The sequence below is a fragment of the Hyla sarda genome, unplaced genomic scaffold, assembly GCF_029499605.1.
Source record: "Hyla sarda isolate aHylSar1 unplaced genomic scaffold, aHylSar1.hap1 scaffold_502, whole genome shotgun sequence".
Classification (NCBI taxonomy): domain Eukaryota; kingdom Metazoa; phylum Chordata; class Amphibia; order Anura; family Hylidae; genus Hyla; species Hyla sarda.
Genome location: NW_026610513.1, coordinates 17,221 through 29,222, shown reverse-complemented (window position 1 = coordinate 29,222; position 12,002 = coordinate 17,221). Strand labels below are relative to the sequence as shown.

General features: G+C 45.8%; 5 non-coding genes across 5 annotated transcripts; all 5 read right to left on the bottom strand.

Moving 5' to 3' along the window:
• Positions 1-841: 841 nt before the first annotated feature.
• On the bottom strand, positions 842-1,032 carry LOC130337643 (U2 spliceosomal RNA). Its single transcript, XR_008878493.1, has one exon. It is a non-coding gene; the product is annotated as a U2 spliceosomal RNA (small nuclear RNA).
• Positions 1,033-3,117: 2,085 nt separating this feature from the next.
• Positions 3,118-3,308, bottom strand: LOC130337641 (U2 spliceosomal RNA). The gene has a single exon (XR_008878491.1). It is a non-coding gene; the product is annotated as a U2 spliceosomal RNA (small nuclear RNA).
• A 2,085-nt stretch (positions 3,309-5,393) lies between these two features.
• LOC130337640 (U2 spliceosomal RNA) lies at positions 5,394-5,584 on the bottom strand. The gene has a single exon (XR_008878490.1). It is a non-coding gene; the product is annotated as a U2 spliceosomal RNA (small nuclear RNA).
• A 2,102-nt stretch (positions 5,585-7,686) lies between these two features.
• Positions 7,687-7,877, bottom strand: LOC130337639 (U2 spliceosomal RNA). Its single transcript, XR_008878489.1, has one exon. It is a non-coding gene; the product is annotated as a U2 spliceosomal RNA (small nuclear RNA).
• Positions 7,878-9,969: 2,092 nt separating this feature from the next.
• LOC130337618 (U2 spliceosomal RNA) lies at positions 9,970-10,160 on the bottom strand. The gene has a single exon (XR_008878473.1). It is a non-coding gene; the product is annotated as a U2 spliceosomal RNA (small nuclear RNA).
• Between the last annotated feature and the right edge of the window lie 1,842 nt (positions 10,161-12,002).

Below are 12,002 nucleotides of genomic sequence, written 5' to 3'. Positions count from 1 at the left end.
TACATAGGTGCTGAATACATAAAAAGCGACTGTTCAGCGACAGACAAGTCGCATCGGCTGAAAGTAGGCCAGAATGTCAGTCCATGTTGGAGCAGGTTTAGATACAGTCTAAAGTATAGATCTCAAAGTCTGTGCACAGAATTTAGCAAGGGCCTCGCACCTTCTGATGCATCAGGTAGGTGCACAATAGCATAGCCTAACCCTCTGTACTTTGGTCTATATTGATGCGGGACATAGACAGCCAGCTGATGACCAATCCATTAGTGCAATGGATGGCTGGAAGCATTTGTCTTTGCCTTTGCAATACCACAGAAGCAATGCATGGTCAATGTACAGCAATGACACACCTGTGTGAACAGCCAGGAGACCCCCCCCATGTTATGTTACATAGTTACATAGTTAGTACGGTCGAAAAAAGACATATGTCCATCAAGTTCAACCAGGGAATTAAGGGGTAGGGGTGTGGCGCGATATTGGGGAAGGGATGAGATTTTATATTTCTTCATAAGCATTAATCTTATTTTGTCAATTAGGAACATTCAGCACCCACCCGCTATCAAGGCAGCTGCCTATCATGTCATGCCCTACCTGCACAGGTGTGCTGGCTACTCAAATGATCCAATTAAGGAGGCCATTTAGTCAGCAGCAGCAGAAGTCCTGTGCCTGGACGCTCCAACAGCGGCCAGACACAAGCAGAAGCAGAAGCAGCAGAAGCAGCAGCAGCACCACCTTTTGTTTTTTGGCTGCAGCAGCAGCAGCAAGGCCCACAGGGCTGGCTAGCTGGCTAGCCAGCAAGCAGGTAGCAATGAAAGTAGGAATCTTTCTTTTTAACCCTGTAAGGGGGTGGTGCACTGTACCCGAAGATACTGCCATATCGGGTCAATGCATAGGGCGACGGAAGCAAGCTTCGAAATCGGCCCCCGTTCTCAAAAATCCATTTAATATATGGTCCCCAGATAGGGGACGTATCAGATATTAAACTGATAAGAACAGATACTACACTTGATCTTAGCCAAAAGGCCGAGAAGCGATAACCGTGAAAGGGGCGGGCCCAACAAGGTCCCCTTCATGGGCACTATCACTGCTTGCTGTCAGGGAGGCTGCCAGACAATTTTCCATGCACACTCTGGGCTGGGGGGCAGTCAACCACCAGTACACACAGCAGAACCTAAACCCATACCATTATTGCTAAGCAGCAAGACAGGGGCCCATTGCACTCCCACGGGGCCTTTTTAAATGCAATCCATAACCCGGATTTGCCAGGAACCCTTCTTACTCCTCCTACTTGCATGTGACACTGGGCTTAGGATCTGCATAGGAAACACACACACAAGCACACACCTACCTTTGTTGCCTGCAGATGCCTCCTTGGCTGTCCCCAAACGGTATCAAACCAACACCCACGGGAAGCTGTAAGCATAGAGGACATGCCTGCACCCCATTGGACTTACCTGTGTGGGTTAAATCCGGGTTATTTGACAACCTATGGCGGTGATGGTTCTGCTCAGGCAGAGCAGTGCTGATGCTCCTCATAAAGCTGTCGCTGCTGTGAAGGTTCTAGGTGACATCACAAATCCCTATGGTTACATACACAACAAAGCTGGGTTGTTGTTGTTTACACTCTGCAAGGCCTGTGGAAGTGAGTGACATCATAGCACTGTAGTTCTGAGGGTTCTAGATGGATGCAACAATCTCCTGTTGCTTCTATGAAGGCCATAATAGACGACATCACCAAACAGCTCCATAGTCACATACACAGCAAAGGAGAGATGTTGTTTACACCTAGTGATGTCAGTGGTATTGAGTGACATCACAGCACAGTGCTAAGGCTCCTGGGCCTGGACACAGCAGCGGCTGCAATATCTCAACGGAGAATACGTTTATATATATGTGTGTGTGTGCGCGTATATATATATATATATATATATATATATATATATATATATTTCTCCGCCGAAATCACTTTTAAACCCATTTCCACCTTTTTTTCCCTTCTCTTCCTCTTACTTTTTTTTCACGTTTTTTTACGTTTTTCTCCTTTTCGCCTCTTTTCTGGGCGTATTATTCTTCTTTTTCTTCTTTTTTTTCGTCTAATGCATACCCCATCAGTGCAGCAATGCTTATTCAATACCGCCAGCAGATGGAGACACTGGGGGATAATTTTCTAAGGATTTATACTGATTTTTCCTGTCTGAATTTGTCGCACAGAAAGTTGCAGGCCAAATATGTGTGACATTTCTGCGACTTTAGCTTCTAGAGCATTTTTACAACATTATACATAGGTGCTGAATACATAAAAAGCGACTGTTCAGCGACAGACAAGTCGCATCGGCTGAAAGTAGGCCAGAATGTCAGTCCATGTTGGAGCAGGTTTAGATACAGTCTAAAGTATAGATCTCAAAGTCTGTGCACAGAATTTAGCAAGGGCCTCGCACCTTCTGATGCATCAGGTAGGTGCACAATAGCATAGCCTAACCCTCTGTACTTTGGTCTATATTGATGCGGGACATAGACAGCCAGCTGATGACCAATCCATTAGTGCAATGGATGGCTGGAAGCATTTGTCTTTGCCTTTGCAATACCACAGAAGCAATGCATGGTCAATGTACAGCAATGACACACCTGTGTGAACAGCCAGGAGACCCCCCCCATGTTATGTTACATAGTTACATAGTTAGTACGGTCGAAAAAAGACATATGTCCATCAAGTTCAACCAGGGAATTAAGGGGTAGGGGTGTGGCGCGATATTGGGGAAGGGATGAGATTTTATATTTCTTCATAAGCATTAATCTTATTTTGTCAATTAGGAACATTCAGCACCCACCCGCTATCAAGGCAGCTGCCTATCATGTCATGCCCTACCTGCACAGGTGTGCTGGCTACTCAAATGATCCAATTAAGGAGGCCATTTAGTCAGCAGCAGCAGAAGTCCTGTGCCTGGACGCTCCAACAGCGGCCAGACACAAGCAGAAGCAGAAGCAGCAGAAGCAGCAGCAGCACCACCTTTTGTTTTTTGGCTGCAGCAGCAGCAGCAAGGCCCACAGGGCTGGCTAGCTGGGCTAGCCAGCAAGCAGGTAGCAATGAAAGTAGGAATCTTTCTTTTTAACCCTGTAAGGGGGTGGTGCACTGTACCCGAAGATACTGCCATATCGGGTCAATGCATAGGGCGACGGAAGCAAGCTTCGAAATCGGCCCCCGTTCTCAAAAATCCATTTAATATATGGTCCCCAGATAGGGGACGTATCAGATATTAAACTGATAAGAACAGATACTACACTTGATCTTAGCCAAAAGGCCGAGAAGCGATAACCGTGAAAGGGGCGGGCCCAACAAGGTCCCCTTCATGGGCACTATCACTGCTTGCTGTCAGGGAGGCTGCCAGACAATTTTCCATGCACACTCTGGGCTGGGGGGCAGTCAACCACCAGTACACACAGCAGAACCTAAACCCATACCATTATTGCTAAGCAGCAAGACAGGGGCCCATTGCACTCCCACGGGGCCTTTTTAAATGCAATCCATAACCCGGATTTGCCAGGAACCCTTCTTACTCCTCCTACTTGCATGTGACACTGGGCTTAGGATCTGCATAGGAAACACACACACAAGCACACACCTACCTTTGTTGCCTGCAGATGCCTCCTTGGCTGTCCCCAAACGGTATCAAACCAACACCCACGGGAAGCTGTAAGCATAGAGGACATGCCTGCACCCCATTGGACTTACCTGTGTGGGTTAAATCCGGGTTATTTGACAACCTATGGCGGTGATGGTTCTGCTCAGGCAGAGCAGTGCTGATGCTCCTCATAAAGCTGTCGCTGCTGTGAAGGTTCTAGGTGACATCACAAATCCCTATGGTTACATACACAACAAAGCTGGGTTGTTGTTGTTTACACTCTGCAAGGCCTGTGGAAGTGAGTGACATCATAGCACTGTAGTTCTGAGGGTTCTAGATGGATGCAACAATCTCCTGTTGCTTCTATGAAGGCCATAATAGACGACATCACCAAACAGCTCCATAGTCACATACACAGCAAAGGAGAGATGTTGTTTACACCTAGTGATGTCAGTGGTATTGAGTGACATCACAGCACAGTGCTAAGGCTCCTGGGCCTGGACACAGCAGCGGCTGCAATATCTCAACGGAGAATACGTTTATATATATGTGTGTGTGTGCGCGTATATATATATATATATATATATATATATATATATATATATTTCTCCGCCGAAAATCACTTTTAAACCCATTTCCACCTTTTTTTCCCTTCTCTTCCTCTTACTTTTTTTTCACGTTTTTTTACGTTTTTCTCCTTTTCGCCTCTTTTCTGGGCGTATTATTCTTCTTTTTCTTCTTTTTTTTCGTCTAATGCATACCCCATCAGTGCAGCAATGCTTATTCAATACCGCCAGCAGATGGAGACACTGGGGGATAATTTTCTAAGGATTTATACTGATTTTTCCTGTCTGAATTTGTCGCACAGAAAGTTGCAGGCCAAATATGTGTGACATTTCTGCGACTTTAGCTTCTAGAGCATTTTTACAACATTATACATAGGTGCTGAATACATAAAAAGCGACTGTTCAGCGACAGACAAGTCGCATCGGCTGAAAGTAGGCCAGAATGTCAGTCCATGTTGGAGCAGGTTTAGATACAGTCTAAAGTATAGATCTCAAAGTCTGTGCACAGAATTTAGCAAGGGCCTCGCACCTTCTGATGCATCAGGTAGGTGCACAATAGCATAGCCTAACCCTCTGTACTTTGGTCTATATTGATGCGGGACATAGACAGCCAGCTGATGACCAATCCATTAGTGCAATGGATGGCTGGAAGCATTTGTCTTTGCCTTTGCAATACCACAGAAGCAATGCATGGTCAATGTACAGCAATGACACACCTGTGTGAACAGCCAGGAGACCCCCCCCATGTTATGTTACATAGTTACATAGTTAGTACGGTCGAAAAAAGACATATGTCCATCAAGTTCAACCAGGGAATTAAGGGGTAGGGGTGTGGCGCGATATTGGGGAAGGGATGAGATTTTATATTTCTTCATAAGCATTAATCTTATTTTGTCAATTAGGAACATTCAGCACCCACCCGCTATCAAGGCAGCTGCCTATCATGTCATGCCCTACCTGCACAGGTGTGCTGGCTACTCAAATGATCCAATTAAGGAGGCCATTTAGTCAGCAGCAGCAGAAGTCCTGTGCCTGGACGCTCCAACAGCGGCCAGACACAAGCAGAAGCAGAAGCAGCAGAAGCAGCAGCAGCACCACCTTTTGTTTTTTGGCTGCAGCAGCAGCAGCAAGGCCCACAGGGCTGGCTAGCTGGCTAGCCAGCAAGCAGGTAGCAATGAAAGTAGGAATCTTTCTTTTTAACCCTGTAAGGGGGTGGTGCACTGTACCCGAAGATACTGCCATATCGGGTCAATGCATAGGGCGACGGAAGCAAGCTTCGAAATCGGCCCCCGTTCTCAAAAATCCATTTAATATATGGTCCCCAGATAGGGGACGTATCAGATATTAAACTGATAAGAACAGATACTACACTTGATCTTAGCCAAAAGGCCGAGAAGCGATAACCGTGAAAGGGGCGGGCCCAACAAGGTCCCCTTCATGGGCACTATCACTGCTTGCTGTCAGGGAGGCTGCCAGACAATTTTCCATGCACACTCTGGGCTGGGGGGCAGTCAACCACCAGTACACACAGCAGAACCTAAACCCATACCATTATTGCTAAGCAGCAAGACAGGGGCCCATTGCACTCCCACGGGGCCTTTTTAAATGCAATCCATAACCCGGATTTGCCAGGAACCCTTCTTACTCCTCCTACTTGCATGTGACACTGGGCTTAGGATCTGCATAGGAAACACACACACAAGCACACACCTACCTTTGTTGCCTGCAGATGCCTCCTTGGCTGTCCCCAAACGGTATCAAACCAACACCCACGGGAAGCTGTAAGCATAGAGGACATGCCTGCACCCCATTGGACTTACCTGTGTGGGTTAAATCCGGGTTATTTGACAACCTATGGCGGTGATGGTTCTGCTCAGGCAGAGCAGTGCTGATGCTCCTCATAAAGCTGTCGCTGCTGTGAAGGTTCTAGGTGACATCACAAATCCCTATGGTTACATACACAACAAAGCTGGGTTGTTGTTGTTTACACTCTGCAAGGCCTGTGGAAGTGAGTGACATCATAGCACTGTAGTTCTGAGGGTTCTAGATGGATGCAACAATCTCCTGTTGCTTCTATGAAGGCCATAATAGACGACATCACCAAACAGCTCCATAGTCACATACACAGCAAAGGAGAGATGTTGTTTACACCTAGTGATGTCAGTGGTATTGAGTGACATCACAGCACAGTGCTAAGGCTCCTGGGCCTGGACACAGCAGCGGCTGCAATATCTCAACGGAGAATACGTTTATATATATGTGTGTGTGTGCGCGTATATATATATATATATATATATATATATATATATATATATATATATATATATATATATTTCTCCGCCGAAATCACTTTTAAACCCATTTCCACCTTTTTTTCCCTTCTCTTCCTCTTACTTTTTTTTCACGTTTTTTTACGTTTTTCTCCTTTTCGCCTCTTTTCTGGGCGTATTATTCTTCTTTTTCTTCTTTTTTTTCGTCTAATGCATACCCCATCAGTGCAGCAATGCTTATTCAATACCGCCAGCAGATGGAGACACTGGGGGATAATTTTCTAAGGATTTATACTGATTTTTCCTGTCTGAATTTGTCGCACAGAAAGTTGCAGGCCAAATATGTGTGACATTTCTGCGACTTTAGCTTCTAGAGCATTTTTACAACATTATACATAGGTGCTGAATACATAAAAAGCGACTGTTCAGCGACAGACAAGTCGCATCGGCTGAAAGTAGGCCAGAATGTCAGTCCATGTTGGAGCAGGTTTAGATACAGTCTAAAGTATAGATCTCAAAGTCTGTGCACAGAATTTAGCAAGGGCCTCGCACCTTCTGATGCATCAGGTAGGTGCACAATAGCATAGCCTAACCCTCTGTACTTTGGTCTATATTGATGCGGGACATAGACAGCCAGCTGATGACCAATCCATTAGTGCAATGGATGGCTGGAAGCATTTGTCTTTGCCTTTGCAATACCACAGAAGCAATGCATGGTCAATGTACAGCAATGACACACCTGTGTGAACAGCCAGGAGACCCCCCCCATGTTATGTTACATAGTTACATAGTTAGTACGGTCGAAAAAAGACATATGTCCATCAAGTTCAACCAGGGAATTAAGGGGTAGGGGTGTGGCGCGATATTGGGGAAGGGATGAGATTTTATATTTCTTCATAAGCATTAATCTTATTTTGTCAATTAGGAACATTCAGCACCCACCCGCTATCAAGGCAGCTGCCTATCATGTCATGCCCTACCTGCACAGGTGTGCTGGCTACTCAAATGATCCAATTAAGGAGGCCATTTAGTCAGCAGCAGCAGAAGTCCTGTGCCTGGACGCTCCAACAGCGGCCAGACACAAGCAGAAGCAGAAGCAGCAGAAGCAGCAGCAGCACCACCTTTTGTTTTTTGGCTGCAGCAGCAGCAGCAAGGCCCACAGGGCTGGCTAGCTGGCTAGCCAGCAAGCAGGTAGCAATGAAAGTAGGAATCTTTCTTTTTAACCCTGTAAGGGGGTGGTGCACTGTACCCGAAGATACTGCCATATCGGGTCAATGCATAGGGCGACGGAAGCAAGCTTCGAAATCGGCCCCCGTTCTCAAAAATCCATTTAATATATGGTCCCCAGATAGGGGACGTATCAGATATTAAACTGATAAGAACAGATACTACACTTGATCTTAGCCAAAAGGCCGAGAAGCGATAACCGTGAAAGGGGCGGGCCCAACAAGGTCCCCTTCATGGGCACTATCACTGCTTGCTGTCAGGGAGGCTGCCAGACAATTTTCCATGCACACTCTGGGCTGGGGGGCAGTCAACCACCAGTACACACAGCAGAACCTAAACCCATACCATTATTGCTAAGCAGCAAGACAGGGGCCCATTGCACTCCCACGGGGCCTTTTTAAATGCAATCCATAACCCGGATTTGCCAGGAACCCTTCTTACTCCTCCTACTTGCATGTGACACTGGGCTTAGGATCTGCATAGGAAACACACACACAAGCACACACCTACCTTTGTTGCCTGCAGATGCCTCCTTGGCTGTCCCCAAACGGTATCAAACCAACACCCACGGGAAGCTGTAAGCATAGAGGACATGCCTGCACCCCATTGGACTTACCTGTGTGGGTTAAATCCGGGTTATTTGACAACCTATGGCGGTGATGGTTCTGCTCAGGCAGAGCAGTGCTGATGCTCCTCATAAAGCTGTCGCTGCTGTGAAGGTTCTAGGTGACATCACAAATCCCTATGGTTACATACACAACAAAGCTGGGTTGTTGTTGTTTACACTCTGCAAGGCCTGTGGAAGTGAGTGACATCATAGCACTGTAGTTCTGAGGGTTCTAGATGGATGCAACAATCTCCTGTTGCTTCTATGAAGGCCATAATAGACGACATCACCAAACAGCTCCATAGTCACATACACAGCAAAGGAGAGATGTTGTTTACACCTAGTGATGTCAGTGGTATTGAGTGACATCACAGCACAGTGCTAAGGCTCCTGGGCCTGGACACAGCAGCGGCTGCAATATCTCAACGGAGAATACGTTTATATATATGTGTGTGTGTGCGCGTATATATATATATATATATATATATATATATATATATATATATATATATTTCTCCGCCGAAATCACTTTTAAACCCATTTCCACCTTTTTTTCCCTTCTCTTCCTCTTACTTTTTTTTCACGTTTTTTTACGTTTTTCTCCTTTTCGCCTCTTTTCTGGGCGTATTATTCTTCTTTTTCTTCTTTTTTTTCGTCTAATGCATACCCCATCAGTGCAGCAATGCTTATTCAATACCGCCAGCAGATGGAGACACTGGGGGATAATTTTCTAAGGATTTATACTGATTTTTCCTGTCTGAATTTGTCGCACAGAAAGTTGCAGGCCAAATATGTGTGACATTTCTGCGACTTTAGCTTCTAGAGCATTTTTACAACATTATACATAGGTGCTGAATACATAAAAAGCGACTGTTCAGCGACAGACAAGTCGCATCGGCTGAAAGTAGGCCAGAATGTCAGTCCATGTTGGAGCAGGTTTAGATACAGTCTAAAGTATAGATCTCAAAGTCTGTGCACAGAATTTAGCAAGGGCCTCGCACCTTCTGATGCATCAGGTAGGTGCACAATAGCATAGCCTAACCCTCTGTACTTTGGTCTATATTGATGCGGGACATAGACAGCCAGCTGATGACCAATCCATTAGTGCAATGGATGGCTGGAAGCATTTGTCTTTGCCTTTGCAATACCACAGAAGCAATGCATGGTCAATGTACAGCAATGACACACCTGTGTGAACAGCCAGGAGACCCCCCCCATGTTATGTTACATAGTTACATAGTTAGTACGGTCGAAAAAAGACATATGTCCATCAAGTTCAACCAGGGAATTAAGGGGTAGGGGTGTGGCGCGATATTGGGGAAGGGATGAGATTTTATATTTCTTCATAAGCATTAATCTTATTTTGTCAATTAGGAACATTCAGCACCCACCCGCTATCAAGGCAGCTGCCTATCATGTCATGCCCTACCTGCACAGGTGTGCTGGCTACTCAAATGATCCAATTAAGGAGGCCATTTAGTCAGCAGCAGCAGAAGTCCTGTGCCTGGACGCTCCAACAGCGGCCAGACACAAGCAGAAGCAGAAGCAGCAGGAGCAGCAGCAGCACCACCTTTTGTTTTTTGGCTGCAGCAGCAGCAGCAAGGCCCACAGGGCTGGCTAGCTGGCTAGCCAGCAAGCAGGTAGCAATGAAAGTAGGAATCTTTCTTTTTAACCCTGTAAGGGGGTGGTGCACTGTACCCGAAGATACTGCCATATCGGGTCAATGCATAGGGCGACGGAAGCAAGCTTCGAAATCGGCCCCCGTTCTCAAAAATCCATTTAATATATGGTCCCCAGATAGGGGACGTATCAGATATTAAACTGATAAGAACAGATACTACACTTGATCTTAACCAAAAGGCCGAGAAGCGATAACCGTGAAAGGGGCGGGCCCAACAAGGTCCCCTTCATGGGCACTATCACTGCTTGCTGTCAGGGAGGCTGCCAGACAATTTTCCATGCACACTCTGGGCTGGGGGGCAGTCAACCACCAGTACACACAGCAGAACCTAAACCCATACCATTATTGCTAAGCAGCAAGACAGGGGCCCATTGCACTCCCACGGGGCCTTTTTAAATGCAATCCATAACCCGGATTTGCCAGGAACCCTTCTTACTCCTCCTACTTGCATGTGACACTGGGCTTAGGATCTGCATAGGAAACACACACACAAGCACACACCTACCTTTGTTGCCTGCAGATGCCTCCTTGGCTGTCCCCAAACGGTATCAAACCAACACCCACGGGAAGCTGTAAGCATAGAGGACATGCCTGCACCCCATTGGACTTACCTGTGTGGGTTAAATCCGGGTTATTTGACAACCTATGGCGGTGATGGTTCTGCTCAGGCAGAGCAGTGCTGATGCTCCTCATAAAGCTGTCGCTGCTGTGAAGGTTCTAGGTGACATCACAAATCCCTATGGTTACATACACAACAAAGCTGGGTTGTTGTTGTTTACACTCTGCAAGGCCTGTGGAAGTGAGTGACATCATAGCACTGTAGTTCTGAGGGTTCTAGATGGATGCAACAATCTCCTGTTGCTTCTATGAAGGCCATAATAGACGACATCACCAAACAGCTCCATAGTCACATACACAGCAAAGGAGAGATGTTGTTTACACCTAGTGATGTCAGTGGTATTGAGTGACATCACAGCACAGTGCTAAGGCTCCTGGGCCTGGACACAGCAGCGGCTGCAATATCTCAACGGAGAATACGTTTATATATATGTGTGTGTGTGCGCGTATATATATATATATATATATATATATATATATATATATATATATTTCTTCGCCGAAATCACTTTTAAACCCATTTCCACCTTTTTTTCCCTTCTCTTCCTCTTACTTTTTTTTCACGTTTTTTTACGTTTTTCTCCTTTTCGCCTCTTTTCTGGGCGTATTATTCTTCTTTTTCTTCTTTTTTTTCGTCTAATGCATACCCCATCAGTGCAGCAATGCTTATTCAATACCGCCAGCAGATGGAGACACTGGGGGATAATTTTCTAAGGATTTATACTGATTTTTCCTGTCTGAATTTGTCGCACAGAAAGTTGCAGGCCAAATATGTGTGACATTTCTGCGACTTTAGCTTCTAGAGCATTTTTACAACATTATACATAGGTGCTGAATACATAAAAAGCGACTGTTCAGCGACAGACAAGTCGCATCGGCTGAAAGTAGGCCAGAATGTCAGTCCATGTTGGAGCAGGTTTAGATACAGTCTAAAGTATAGATCTCAAAGTCTGTGCACAGAATTTAGCAAGGGCCTCGCACCTTCTGATGCATCAGGTAGGTGCACAATAGCATAGCCTAACCCTCTGTACTTTGGTCTATATTGATGCGGGACATAGACAGCCAGCTGATGACCAATCCATTAGTGCAATGGATGGCTGGAAGCATTTGTCTTTGCCTTTGCAATACCACAGAAGCAATGCATGGTCAATGTACAGCAATGACACACCTGTGTGAACAGCCAGGAGACCCCCCCCATGTTATGTTACATAGTTACATAGTTAGTACGGTCGAAAAAAGACATATGTCCATCAAGTTCAACCAGGGAATTAAGGGGTAGGGGTGTGGCGCGATATTGGGGAAGGGATGAGATTTTATATTTCTTCATAAGCATTAATCTTATTTTGTCAATTAGGAACATTCAGCACCCACCCGCTATCAAGGCAGCTGCCTATCATGTCATGCCCTACCTGCACA